Source organism: Pleurodeles waltl, chromosome 7 (assembly GCF_031143425.1).
Source record: "Pleurodeles waltl isolate 20211129_DDA chromosome 7, aPleWal1.hap1.20221129, whole genome shotgun sequence".
Taxonomy (NCBI): Eukaryota; Metazoa; Chordata; class Amphibia; order Caudata; family Salamandridae; genus Pleurodeles; species Pleurodeles waltl.
Window position 1 is genome coordinate 1,551,872,042 of NC_090446.1, and position 14,623 is coordinate 1,551,886,664.

The window sequence follows — 14,623 nt, forward strand, 5'->3', positions numbered from 1 at the left end:
TGTGGCTTAGATTCATAGATTATATTTTCGTAATTTGGCAGGGCAGTACTTATAGTGCCCAGAAATTTATATCTGATCTCAACATTAATGATTGCAATCTCAAGTTCACTGGTAAGGTAGATGCACGAGAGATTGAATTTCTAGATGTGATGGTTATGATAGAAAACAACAAAATTGAGACTAGCCTGTATAGAAAGCCAACTGCAGGGAGCAGCTGCTTACATGCCATAAATTTCCATCTCCGTCCTCTAATAGAGAATATCCCAGTTGGAGAATTACTTAGAGCCAAAAGAATTTGCAGCACCATACCAATTTTGAATTAATTCAGGGGGGAAATGATTAACAGATTACAGAAGAGAGGCTATTCTGACATCACATTAGCAAGGGCTGGTAGAAAAGCCAATACTCGGGCAAGAGACACCCTTTTATTCTCTGATTTAAGTGACAAGATTAATCGTTGAGGCATAAAAGTAGGTAAACAAGAAGGCAAATTGAGGTTTATCACCATGTATAACACAGCGCATGGACAGGTGAGGAACATATTGAAGAAACACTTGCATATAATTAGAAGCGATCCAGTGATAGGAGATGATGTCAAACAAACCACAGATAACTTACAGAAGGGGTAAATCTATGAAAGACAGATTGGTTAAAAGTGATGTGAGGCAACAGATAGCCAGCAGTAGCTGGCTTGACATACAAGATGGTTTTTATAAATGCTCTAGATGTAAAGCCTGCTAGAATGGTCAGAATATCACAACAGTAATACAGAATGGAAAAATTGCGCACAGGATAAAGGGAAGATATACATGTAAAGTGAATTTGTGATATATATCCTGAGATGCAGCTGCCCTAATATTTATGTAGGCAGTACCAAGCTGTGAGAAAGTAGCCTCTTTCTAGCCTTGTTACCCCCACTTTGGGCCTGTTTGTGAGTGTATGTCAGGGTGTTTTCACTGTCTCACTGGGATCCTGCCAGCCAGGGCCCAGTGCTCATAGTGAAAACCCTATGTTTTCAGTATGTTTGTTATGTGTCACTGGGACCCTGCTAGTCAGGACCCCAGTGCTCATAAGTTTGTGGCCTATATGTATGTGTTCCCTGTGTGGTGCCTAACTGTCTCACTGAGGCGCTGCTAACCAGAACCTCAGTGGTTATGCTCTCTCATTTATTTCAAATTGTCACTGACAGGCTAGTGACCAATTTTACCAATTTACATTGGCTTACTGGAACACCCTTATAATTCCCTAGTATATGGTACTGAGGTACCCAGGGTATTGGGGTTCCAGGAGATCCCTATGGGCTGCAGCATTTCTTTTGCCACCCATGGGGAGCTCTGACAATTCTTACACAGGCCTGCCACTGCAGCCTGAGTGAAATAACGTCCACGTTATTTCACAGCCATTTTACACTGCACTTAAGTAACTTATAAGTCACCTATATGTCTAACCTTTACCTGGTAAAGGTTAGGTGCAAAGTTACTTAGTGTGAGGGCACCCTGGCACTAGCCAAGGTGCCCCCACATTGTTCTGAGCCAATTCCCTGAACTTTGTGAGTGCGGGGACACCATTACATGCGTGCACTACATATAGGTCACTACCTATATGTAGCTTCACAATGGTAACTCCGAATATGGCCATGTAACATGTCTATGATCATGGAATTGCCCCCTCTATGCCATCCTGGCATAGTTGGCACAATCCCATGATCCCAGTGGTCTGTAGCACAGACCCTGGTACTGCCAAACTGCCCTTCCTGGGGTTTCACTGCAGCTGCTGCTGCTGCCAACCCCTCAGACAGGCATTTGCCCTCCTGGGGTCCATCCAGGCCTGGCCCAGGATGGCAGAACAAAGAACTTCCTCTGAGAGAGGGTGTGACACCCTCTCCCTTTGAAAAATGGTGTGAAGGCAGGGGAGGAGTAGCCTACCCCAGCCTCTGGAAATGCTTTGTTGGGCACAGAGGTGCCCAATTCTGCATAAGCCAGTCTACACCGGTTCAGGGGACCCCTTAGCCCTGCTCTGGCGCGAAACTGGACAAAGGAAAGGGGAGTGACCACTCCCCTGACCTGCACCTCCCCTGGGAGGTGTCCAGAGCTCCTCCAGTGTGCTCCAGACCTCTGCCATCTTGGAAACAGAGGTGCTGCTGGCACACTGGACTGCTCTGAGTGGCCAGTGCCACCAGGTGACGTCAGAGACTCCTGCTGATAGGCTCCTTCAGGTGTTAGTAGCCTTTCCTCTCTCCTAGGTAGCCAAACCCTCTTTTCTGGCTATTTAGGGTCTCTGTCTCTGGGGAAACTTCAGATAACGAATGCAAGAGCTCATCCGAGTTCCTCTGCATCACTCTCTTCACCTTCTGATAAGGAATCGACTGCTGACCGCGCTGGAAGCCTGCAAACCTGCAACATAGTAGCAAAGACGACTACTGCAACTCTGTAACGCAGATCCTGCCGCCTTCTCGACTGTTTTCCTGCTTGTGCATGCTGTGGGGGTAGTCTGCCTCCTCTCTGCACCAGAAGCTCCGAAGAAATCTCCCGTGGGTCGACGGAATCTTCCCCCTGCAACCGCAGGCACCAAAAAGCTGCATTACTGGTCCCTTGGGTCTCCTCTCAGCACGACGAGCGAGGTCCCTCGAATCCAGCGACTCTGTCCAAGTGACCCCCACAGTCCAGTGACTCTTCAGTCCAAGTTTGGTGGAGGTAAGTCCTTGCCTCACCTCGCTGGGCTGCATTGCTGGGAACCGCGACTTTTGCAGCTACTCCGGCCCCTGTGCACTTCCGGCAGAAATCCTTTGTGCACAGCCAAGCCTGGGTCCACAGCACTCTAACCTGCATTGCACGACTTTCTAAGTTGGTCACCGGCGACGTGGGACTCCTTTGTGCAACTTCGGCGAGCACCGTTTCACACATCCTCGTAGTGCCTGTTTCTGGCCCTTTTCCGGATGGTACCGGCTTCAGAGAGGGCTCCTTGTCTTGCTCGACGTTCCCTCTCTCTGCTGGTCCAATTTGCGACCTCCTGGTCCCTCCTGAGCCTCAGCAGCGTCCAAAAACGGTAACCGCATGATTTGCAGCTAGCAAGGCTTGTTGGCGTTCTTTTGGCGGGAAAACACTTCTGCACGACTCTCCATGGCAAGAGGGATCCGTCCACCAAAGGGGAAGTCTCTAGCCCTTTTCGTTCCTGCAGAAACCTCAGCTTCTTCTGTCCAGTAGAAGCTTCTTTGCACCCGCAGCTGGCATTTCCTGGGCATTTGCCAATCTCCGACTTGCTTGTGACTTTTGGACTTGGTCCCCTTGTTCCACAGGTATCCTAGATTGGAAATCCACAGTTGTTGCATTGCTGGTTTGTGTCTTTCCTGCATTATTCCTCTAACACGACTTCTTTGTCCTTAGGGGAACTTTAGTGCACTTTGCACTCACTTTTCAGGGTCTTGGGGAGGGTTATTTTGCTAACTCTCACTATTTTCTAATAGTCCCAGCGACCCTCTACAAGGTCACATAGGTTTGGGGTCCATTCGTGTTTCGCATTCCACTTTTGGAGTATATGGTTTGTGTTGCCCCTATCCCTATGTTCTCCCATTGCATCCTATTGTAACTATACATTGTTTGCACTGTTTTCTAAGACTATACTGCATATTTTTGCTATTGTGTATATATATCTTGTGTATATTTGCCATCCTCTCACTGAGGGTACACTCTAAGATACTTTGGCATATTGTCATAAAAATAAAGTACCTTTATTTTTAGTATAACTGTGTATTGTGTTTTCTTATGATATTGTGCATATGACACTAAGTGGTACTGTAGTAGCTTCACACGTCTCCTAGTTCAGCCTAAGCTGCTCTGCTAAGCTACCATTATCTATCAGCCTAAGCTGCTAGACACCCTATACACTAATAAGGGATAACTGGGCCTGGTGCAAGGTGCAAGTACCCCTTGGTACTCACTACAAGCCAGTCCAGCCTCCTACACAAGCTGCAGGCACACAAATGGATTCTACAGCATTTGAGGGCCATCCAAAAAATAGATGATACTTACCCTGTGGCACGACTTATACATGAAGTACATGAGGGTAAAACAGGAGAGTTAAGGTACAGTGTCATTGATGTTATAGCCAAGGATATCAGAGGTGGTGATAGGGAAAAGAAATTGCAACAGTTAGAATCCAGAGACATAATATTGTTAGACACCAAGGAACCTAAGGGACTGAATAGCAGTGAAGAATTGTACATCCATCTTTATTGAAAGTATAAAGTGATAGGGAACAGAACAAAACAACAAACATTAGAATCTATAGGACAATTAATAACACTTATTCTATCACATTAGCAAGGGCTAAACAGACTTCCCCTTTTTTGTACAGTATTTGTATAATACTTTGAATGTATATATGGGTGTTCCTTTAACTGAATCTTCAATATGGTGAATTATGATATAATGTCCAGGGTGTGTTTTGATTAGATTTACATACCTGGGAAGCAGGTTTTATGGGGGGGGGGTTAATTTTGCATTCATTTGACATTGTCGTGTATGAATTAGATGATTGAATTAGTATGTCTGACAGAGATGCATTGGAGACTAGCGTGAATCCCTTGTGTAATATTTAGTATGGTTATTCAGTAAATCCATTATGGTAGATCACCGCAATATTTCGGTGATCCGTGATATGATAAGTTGTGGAATGATGTAGAAATACCATTTATATGGGATTTGGTCCAAGCAAACTCGCATGTGATTGTATATTGCATAATGATTGCCAGTAGGGCGGGTCACTGGGTGAAGAGAACCCGTTTGGGAGATGTATGGAGGGCCTATTGACATCATTATGCTTTAAGGTGGATATTTGAAGTAGTACGTTGGACTGAGATGAGCGACAAGTTAGATGATTATGTGAAGTATCTACAATGCTCATGGTATGTTAAGGTAGCACAATGTTGATATGCGATATGTTTATTTGTAAAACAAATTTGTAAAGATGTAGAAATACACTTGTCAGGTGGTTCAACACAAGCGATCTCTCACAAGATCATGTGATATATAAGGATCGCCAAAATGGCGATACACAGGTTGATATCGCCGAAACATGTTCCTTTATGTAAATAAATTCTGAATTAATACACTCGCGGAGTGCCGTACCTTCTGGATTGGTGGAGGCAAGCGGTGATTTGGAGACGGGGTGGCGCCCGTCATGTAACAAGCACCGCTGACGATATGGTGCAGGAAGTGTACGCCGCCCTAAAGTGTTTATTTATTTAAAAATGTATATATATATATATATATATATATACATAAATTATATAATCCAATTCCTTAATCTTCTCCTTGTACGGCAGTACATCACTTTTCCCACCGTCTACATACGGCAAACACAACGTCTGCATGATTGATTTTATTATATTGTGTGGCTTGTATCATTCCTAGTATTCATCTGCCTTTTAGTCTGGTACAATTGAAATACATTTTTTTAGGAGAAGAGCAAGACCATTGTAATAAGATAATTTTCTCGCACAGCTCCCCCAGCTGCAGACAGCAACAAGTATGACTAGGGCACCAGCTGAGCTAGCCTAGCATGCCTCCATTAATTTAGCACAACAGAAGAGAGAAGAATACTTGGACTCCATTGTGCATAATGGCATTGAATCTAATGACCTAAGCATCGAATGGCCTGAGATGACCAGCAAATGTACTGCTATTATGCCACTACACGACTTTAAATAAGTGTTTTGCTCAGAACATTATTTACAGTTTCTCATATTTCTTTCTTGATATAGCTTTTCCTGCTGGTCCACCATCACAGCAGGAAATAGCAGACTGGCTGCGGCAGCAGAAGCTGGAGACCATCAGGGCAGAATATCGGTGGCTGGTGGTCCTCTAGGAGGAGGAGGCAGCAGCAGCAGCCACTGCCAATGCTCAGGGCCCCAGCCATCCCCCAGCACCTCCAGCCCACGCTCAATATCAACGTTTCAGTTCCAGGGCAGCCACCCACCACCATACCATCACTGCTGCCCCCCCATGGACACTGCTTTCCAACGCCACATCCTTATAAGGCTAGCGCAAATAGAAGGCAGGCACACATGGAGAGGTTCCTCAAACAACTCCTGGCCTGTTGTAAGTGCCCTCTTCTGACCCTTTTTTAACTTTGTATTTTAGTGGGTGGGACTTGTTGTAGGTGGAGAGGGTGGGAATGGGTTTTTGGGACTGGGACTTTTGTACTTTTTTTCTTTTATTCATTTTATTCATGGATGATTGGACATACAGTTTGTTTGAGCATTGGTTGGGGAAAGGGAGATTTGTTTGGAGATAGGGGTGGGCCGGTTGTGGTGGAAGGGGTGGGTTTCTATTCTTGTTAAGGACAGGGTTTATAAATATTTATTTATTGTTATTTATGCCTAAAATATTTTTGGGGGTGTTTTATTTTGCACTGCTGCCTTTACATAGCATTTTTTTTTTAAATCTGCTAATAGTGTATTCCTTTTAGTGCAGCATGTTTTAAAATCTGCTGATAGTGTATAACAATCATTTATACGGTTAAGTAACCTTGCCCTAATACTCTCCTAGTCTCTGCTGTGCAATCTTCAAAAATTGATCTATGGGAGTATATTGCCTAAACTAAAAGTACAACACTGCTCCATAGTTCTCTTAGCTGAAGGTGCCATGGCGGTGTAGTAGTAGCATGTTAGAGCACTAACAGTGAAGGCATCTGAAGCGTGGTCCCACTCCCACCCAGGTGAACTCAAATGAAGATCCTGCACACTGAGTTGGAGTTGCTTCCACCACATCCACCCCACCAAGTGTGTGATTAATCAATGGTGTAAATTATTAATTAACACCTCAATCAATCACATGGCCTGGGGGAAGACGGTTAGGGATTTGATGAATGGATGGGAAAGGGATTTAAGGAAAATGTGAAAAAAGACAAACACTGCACAAACACAATATTCATCTGGGCAATGATCAGCAGCCTGTTGTGGGAGGAATAGAAAGGAATGAGTATTACATGGTTATCTTAAATATATTACAAATAGTCTATCAGTCCCATTAAGACCCAAGTTATTATATATCTAAATATTCTGTCACCTAGGTTTGAAGAAGAGTAAATACAAATAATGTTGGAGTAAAACGAACACACACAGTTAAAAAAAAAAAAGATTATTAAAAGAAAATTTATACTGTATTGCCATAGTAGGTGTTGCATCTGCATTCTTCTTGGATTGCCCTGTCAATCTTGACTGCCTGTCTGGCTAAAGTGGTCCGATAAGGTAAGCATGAGTGTTATGGTGCTTTTGCCTTTTGTACAGAAGAGAAGTCCTGAGAATTGTAAAAGCAAACAGAAATGATGATATTGTTGAATCAAGAAGGATAGAATGGAAGGTAAGCTTCATGAGGAATAGTTTACCAAGAAGACTCAGAGGAGGCAGAGCAAGAGAAAAGTCCTTTATAATTATCCATTTTATGACTGATGTGTGATCAAGTAAGTGAGAGTAATTACAACAATCAACAATCACAGAAAAGTGGCTCATGTATATTGGGGTGATCAAACTCGCAACTATCATGAACACCATCATCATCATTATAATCACATTTAGCTTTGAGCACGTGTGGTTGACCTGACAACCTTATGGTAGTCATCCCCAAACTTTTGGCCTGCCCCCTCCATTTTTCTGACCTTCGTTTTGCTGGGTTTAGGACTCTGTGCACTTTATCACTGTTGACCGGTGCTAAAGTGCATGTGCTCTCTCCTCTAAACATGGCAACATTGGCTCCTACCCAATTGGCATATTAATTTACCTGTACTTCCCTAGTAAAACTGCCCTAGAGGTGCCCAGGGCCTGTAATTTAAATGCTAATAGTGGGCCTGCAGCACTGATTGTGCACCCTCATAAGTAGCCTCTTAACCAGGTCTCAGACCAACCATTGCAAGGCCTGTGTGTGGAGTTTCAGTGCCACTCCAACCAGGCATTTAAAACTACTTGTCTACTCCCCTTTTATTACATTTACATCACCCTTAAGGTAGCCCACAGGGCAGGGTGCTATATAAGTAAAAGGCAGGACATGCACCTGTAAGTTTTACATGTCCTGATAGTGAAAAACTCCCAAAGTTGTTGTTCACTACTGTGAAGCCTGCTCCTCTCGTAGGCCAGCATTAGAGATTCCCTTATATGCTTTTAAGAGGTCATTTTTTATCTGAGAGGAATAGAATTGTCTGCAGCCTGTTGTGGGAGGAATTAAAAAAAAAAAAATGAGAATGTATGACAAAGTTAACTTTACATTCCATCAACACAGGTGAGACCCAATTTATTTTATATATAAAAAAGTTCTGTCACCTATGTTTGCAAAACAGTAAATATTATTAATGTTGGGGTGAAGCTAATCAATCAATCAATCAATCAAAAACATTTATAGAGTGCGCTACTCACCCGTGAGGGTCTCAAGGTGCTGGGGGGGGACTCAAGGGGAGGAGCAGGGAGGGTCACTGTTCGAACAACCATGTCTTGAGGTTCTTCCTGAAGAGCAGTAGGTCTTTGGTTTTGCGAAGGTTGGTGGGGAGGGAGCTCCAGGTTTTGGGGCGAGGTAGGAGAAGGACCTGCCTCCTGTTGTGGTGCGTTGGATGCGGGGGACTGTGGCCAGGGCGAGGTCGGCTGATCGGAGGTTGCGTGTGGGAGTGTGGAAGTTCACTCTTTTGTTGAGGTAGGTTGGTCCGGTGTTGTGGAGGGATTTGTGAGCGTGGATGAGGATCTTGAATGTGATTCTCTTGTCTATGGGGAGCCAGTGAAGGGATTTGAGGGATTTCATTTGTGGTGGGGGAGGCCAAGGACGAGGCGTGCGGCTGTGTTCTGGATTCTCTGGAGTTTGCATTTGAGTCTGAGTGTGGTGCTGGCGTAGAGGGCGTTACCGTAGTCTAGTCTGCTGCTGATGAGTGCATGGGTGACTGTCTTCCTGGTCTCTGGGGGAATCCATTAGAAGGATTTTTTTAGAGTGCGGAATGTGTGGAAGCAGGAGGAGGTTAGGGCATTGATTTGCTGTGTCATGGAGAGGGAGGGGTTCAGGATGATGCCGAGGTTGTATGCGTGGTTTGCGGGGGTGGGTGCGGGGCCTAGGGCGGTGGGCCACCAGGAGTCGTCCCATGTGGTTTTGTTGGGGCCAAAGATGATGATCTCTGTTTTGTCAGAGTTAAGCTTGAGGTGGTTAGTGGTCATCCAGTTGGCGCTGTCGAGGAGAGCAGCGTGAAGGTTGTTTTTGGTGGTGGTGGGGTTGCGGGTGAGGGAGAGGACGAGTTGGGTGTCATCTGCGTAGGAGAGGATGGTGATTCCGTGTGCACGGAGGATATTGGCTAGTGGGATCATGTAGATGTTGAAGAGTGTGGGGCTGAGAGAGGACCCTTGGGGGACTCCGCAGATGATCTTGGTAGTGGTGGAGTGGAAAGGTGGAAGGCGGACTCTCTGGGTCCGGTCAGTGAGGAAGGAGGTGAGCCAGTCTAAGGCTTTGTGGCGGATTCCTATGTTGTGGAGGCGTGTGCGGAGTGTGTGGTGGCAGACGGTGTCGAAGGCTGCGGAGAGGTCTAGGAGGATGAGTGCGATGGTCTCGCCTTTGTCGACTTTGGTCCTGATGTCGTCAGTGCATGCGATGAGGGCGGTTTCCGTGCTGTGGTTCTTGCGGAACCTGGATTGTGAGGGGTCAAGAGTGTTGTTTGCATCGAGGAAGTGGGATAGGCGGGCGTTGACTAGTTTCTCTGCAACCTTGGTGGGGAACGGGAGGAGGGAGATGGGTCGATAGTATGAGAGGAACTCCGGGTTGGCTTTGTTTTTTTTTAGGAGATCGGTGATTTCCGCGTGCTTCCAGGGGTCTGGGTAGGTGGCGAAGTTGAAAGAGGAATTGATTATGTTGCAGAGTATGGGGGCGATGGTAGGGCTGGCTTTGTTGTAGATGCAATGTGGGCAGCGGTCAGAGGGGGATCCGGAGTGGATGGAGTTCATGTTTTTTTCGGTTTCTTTGTGTGTGGTGGGGGCCCAGGTGGTGAGTGTGGTGGGGGGGTCATGAGTGAGGTTTGGGTTGGGTGCGTGAGGGGTGTGTGCGGTGGGTGTGTATGGTATGAAGCTGTTGTGGATGTCCAGGATTTTGTGGTGGAAGTGGTTGGAGAGGGTGTCACATAGGGGCTGTGTGTGTGAGGGGTCTATGTTGCTGGCTTTGGGTTTGGCAAGTTCATTAATGATGGTGAAGAGTTCTTTACTGTTTTGAAAGTTGTTGTCAAGGCGTGTCTTGTAGTGTTCTCTTTTGGAGGTGTGTATGAGTTGGTGATGGGTGTGAATGGTGGTTTTGAGGGTGGAGAAGTTGGTTGTGGAGGGTTCTAGTCGCCATATTTTCTCCGCTTGGCGGCATTTTCGCTTGGAGTTCGGGGTTGAACCATGGGGCATTCTTGACGTTACGGGTGGCGATGTATTTTCTGAGAGGGGCTAGTGTCTCTGCGCAGGTGGTGATCCATTTGGAGAGGTTGTGTGCTCCTGTGTTGGGGTAGTTGGCGTGGGGGGGCTTGTGAGCCAGTTGGGAGTTTAGTCGTTCTGTGGGGATCTTGTCCCACATGCGGTAGGGTGTGGTGTGTTGATGGTGGTGTGTGGGGGGTTTGGTGAAGGAGAAGTGGACACAGTGGTGGTCAGTCCAGAGGAGTTCGGTGGTGTGGGTATAGTCTATGTATTGGCTTGAGGTGAAAATTGTGTCGAGCGTGTGTCCTGCTGAGTGGGTGGGTACGGTGACCAGTTGTTTGAGTCCGAGGTTGGTGAGGCTGTCTATGAGGGAGGTAGAGTTGTGGTCTAGTAGGTTTACCAAGTGAAAGTTGAAATCACTGAGGAGGATGTAGTCTGTGGAGGTGAGGGCGTGCAAGCTGATGGTGTCGGTGATGGTGTCACAGAAGGTGGGGCGTGGTCCTGGTGGTCTGTAGATTAATGTACCTCTGAGGGTGGAGTTGTTGTTAATGTGGATCAGGAAGTGCATGTGTTCTGTGTTGTCGACAGTGTCTTGGGAGTTGGTGATGACTTTTATGGTGTCCCTGTGTAGGATGGCGAAGCCACCACCTGGCCTGTTGAGGCGGTCTTTGCGCTGGAGTTTGTATCACTTGGGGGTGGTGATGGCAATGTCGGGTTCTGAGGAGGGATTGGTCCAGGTTTCCTTGAGGAAGGTGATGTCAGGTGAGTGTGATGTGGTCCCAGAGTTCTATGGCATGTTTGTGAAGGGAGCGGGTGTTAAGGAGCAGGCAGTTGAGGTGGTTGTGGTGGGTGGTATTGGTGTGGTGCATGCAGGTGTTGTTGCGGGGTGTGTTCTGGTTGTGGGCTGGTGTGTGGCGGGTTGGTTGGTTGGGGTGGGGGCAGAGTATTGCGTTGGGGGTGTTGTGTTTGTTGAAGGGGGGTCGCTATGGTTGGTATGGGGTGTGAGGGATGTGGAGCAGGAGAAATGGCAGGTGTGGCAGGTGAAGGGGCCAAGAGTGTGTGTGGGGCTGGAAGGGGTGCAGGTGAGGCGGGGCCTGGGTTGAGAGAGTGGCGGGTGAGGGAGGTGTAGGTTTGTCTGTGAGGGTGTCAGGACCGTGGTAACGCATGGGCGCAACTGTTCTCATGTTGCAGCCACCATTGCCACGAAACAACACATTTTGAGTGGTAAAAGTCATTCTCTTAACAGATTAGGCCACTGGTGGTATCATTGTTCCAGAACAGTGAAATGAACATCTTGCATCTTTGGCACATCGAGCATCGCCGCCGTCATGGAAGAATCAGGAAGCCAGGAGGAACTTCAAATCCCAGCCTCCTTTGATTCTAATTATGTCTGGGTGTGGTCAGGCTATAAATACCTGCCACACCCATTCAACCGACTCTTCCTATTTTGAGCGTCTATGAAGAGCGGGTCCCATGTAAGCAGCTGACATGATTTCCTTAAACCTGTCTTTCATTTCACGAGCGGCCGGCTCGCGGCGGTGAGGAATTTCCTTTTTGGGTCTGGTGCAAGCAGCTGTCTATATTTCTCGGAAACCTGTCTATTTATTTAGCGAGCGGCCGGCTCGCGGCGGTGAGGAATTTCCTTTTTGGCATACCTGCCCTTTCCGTGAACTCAAGGTTTATTTGATTTAATGAAACGCTACGAGAATGTAGCTTAGTAACAGTGTGTCTTTCGGATTTTGATTGCACGGTGGCATTTTCTTTTGAAAGAAAGTTACATTCTAATAAATGTTTCGCTTATAAAGAGTGTTTAAATTGTTTAAAGGATTTAAAAGCGTTCATTTCAATTCCATCGTATTATAACATTGTCTGTACTAAATAATATAAAAAAGGTGACATTGTGTTTGGACAAACCTTGTCTGCTGAAAGAAAAAGACAAATATTTGTGTTTCTCCTGTATGAGAGTTATTGAGGAATCTATGGTGTCTTTATTTAATGACTATGAAGCAAGGTATTTGGTGGAATAATTCAACTTTCTGTTTTTCTGGATTTCTGTATTAAGAGTGGTGCAGACTTTAATTTAAAAAAAGATACATTCTTAAGTAGAATTGTTCTTTGTTGAAAGACATTCATAGGAATTAGCGAGAGCATTGATAGATAGTGAATCTTTATAGTTAATGTCATTTTTGCATATTCCATAGTAACCCGTTCCTTTTCAGATCTCCCTCCTTGCTGTTCCTTCCCGATTAACCCTTCCCCCGGCTGGGCCACTCGAAAGTGCAGCGCTATTACAGCATCTGACTTTGGTGTTGCCTGGAAGCGGGACCCATATTCAGCATCGTGCAGATCCCGAGAACTTGGACCTCCTGACAGAATAGGAAGCCCACAAGTTTTCTCTTCTCTTGATCTGCACGATAGCTGGCGAGATGACTACCCTAGATACAGTAATGCAGGCATTAACACAATTACAAAAAGAGTTACAGGATTCTAGGAATGACACTGCAGCCTTAGTTAATAAAGTCACTCAATTACAAGCTAAGGTGGATAGTCCTGGAGGAACACCTTTACCACGTTTACCTCCATCTCCCACCAATGTATCCGTGAATGTCCCTACGCAGATACCGTTGGCTGCCCCTGAAAGATTATCTGGAGATGTTAACAAGGTTCAAATATTCCTTACTCAAGTGGAGTTACATTTCACTTGTCGTCCAGCTGCCTTCCCTGACCCACAGTCTAGAATTGCCTTTTTGATTTCTTACTTGTCAGGAGATGCAGCTAATTGGGCAGTTCCCCTAGTACGACAAGATAGTCCTTTGCTTTACAATTGGCATCGATTTGTGGACGAATTTGAAAAAGTGTTTGATCGACGAGCAGTTACTATGTCGGCTGATAAGGAACTATTGGAGCTACGACAAGGAAACAAAGACCTTATTTCTTATCTCTCCCAATTTAATCGGTTGGTGGTTGAAACAGCTTGGCCCGAAGAAAAGAGAGCTGCACTTTTTTATCAAGGTCTTAAGGAGGAATTAAAAGATGTGTTAGCTCAAATCGATCCTCAAACTAAAACATGTACAGATTTAATAAATCTAACTTTAAGACTCGATCATAGACTTTCTGAAAGAAAAGGAGATAAGAAAAGACCAGATCGCAGTACTTGGCGTCAAGACAAATATCGTCCCTTTACTTCCTCTGTCTCCTCAGACATTGCTAGTGAACCAATGGAAATTGGAACACTTCGTCAACCATTAACGAAAGAAGAAAAAGAACAAAGACGTCGTAGGGGTTTGTGTTTATATTGTGGAAAAAAAGGACATTTCGTAAGGGATTGCTTAGCGAAACCTAAAAACAAAGCTGACTCTTTTGTTAATATTAAGAATCAAGTTGCCTCTATAGAAAATATTAAGGAAAACTAATGAACCCAAGAGATAGAGAAGGGAATCCCTTGGGTATTCTTACAATCCCTTCTGTACATTCTTGTTCAAATCAACAGAATAGACATTTCTGTATCTCAATACAGCTTTTGATTATGGATAAATGGCAAGAAACTTTTGCACTAATAGATTCAGGAGCCACTGGAAATTTTGTGGACTCTCAAACTGCAAATCGTTTACTACTTACATGTCAAAAGAAGATAATACCTGAAAGTGTACAGGCTGTGGATGGCAGTGAACTTGCTGGAGGCCCAATCACTACTCACACCTCCCCAATTCAAATGATGTGTTGCAATTCCAATGGTAAGCACCATTTTGAACAAATACAGTTCGATGTTATCAGAGCCCTCAATATGGCTTTATTTTGGGTATGCCTTGGTTAAGGTTACATAACCCTCTTATAGATTGGAAAAAGAACACTTTAACATTCTCATCATCTCATTGTTCAAAAACTTGTTTTCTACTAAACCTTTTATTCAACAGATTGCTACTGCAGCAGAAAAAATAATAACCTTACCATCTTGATATGCCACATTTACAGATGTTTTTAGTGAACAAGCAGCTGGTACGTTACCACCCCATCGACCGTATGATTGCCAAATTGATTTGGTGCCAGGATCTGTGATCCCTAATTGTAGAATTTACACTCTTTCTGAAAAAGAAAATCAACATTTACGGGAATATCTTGATCAATGTTTAACAAACAATTTAATTAGACCCTCACGTTCTCCAGCAGCCTCTCCTCTGTTCTTCGTTCCCAAAGCTAATGGGGATTTGAGACCTT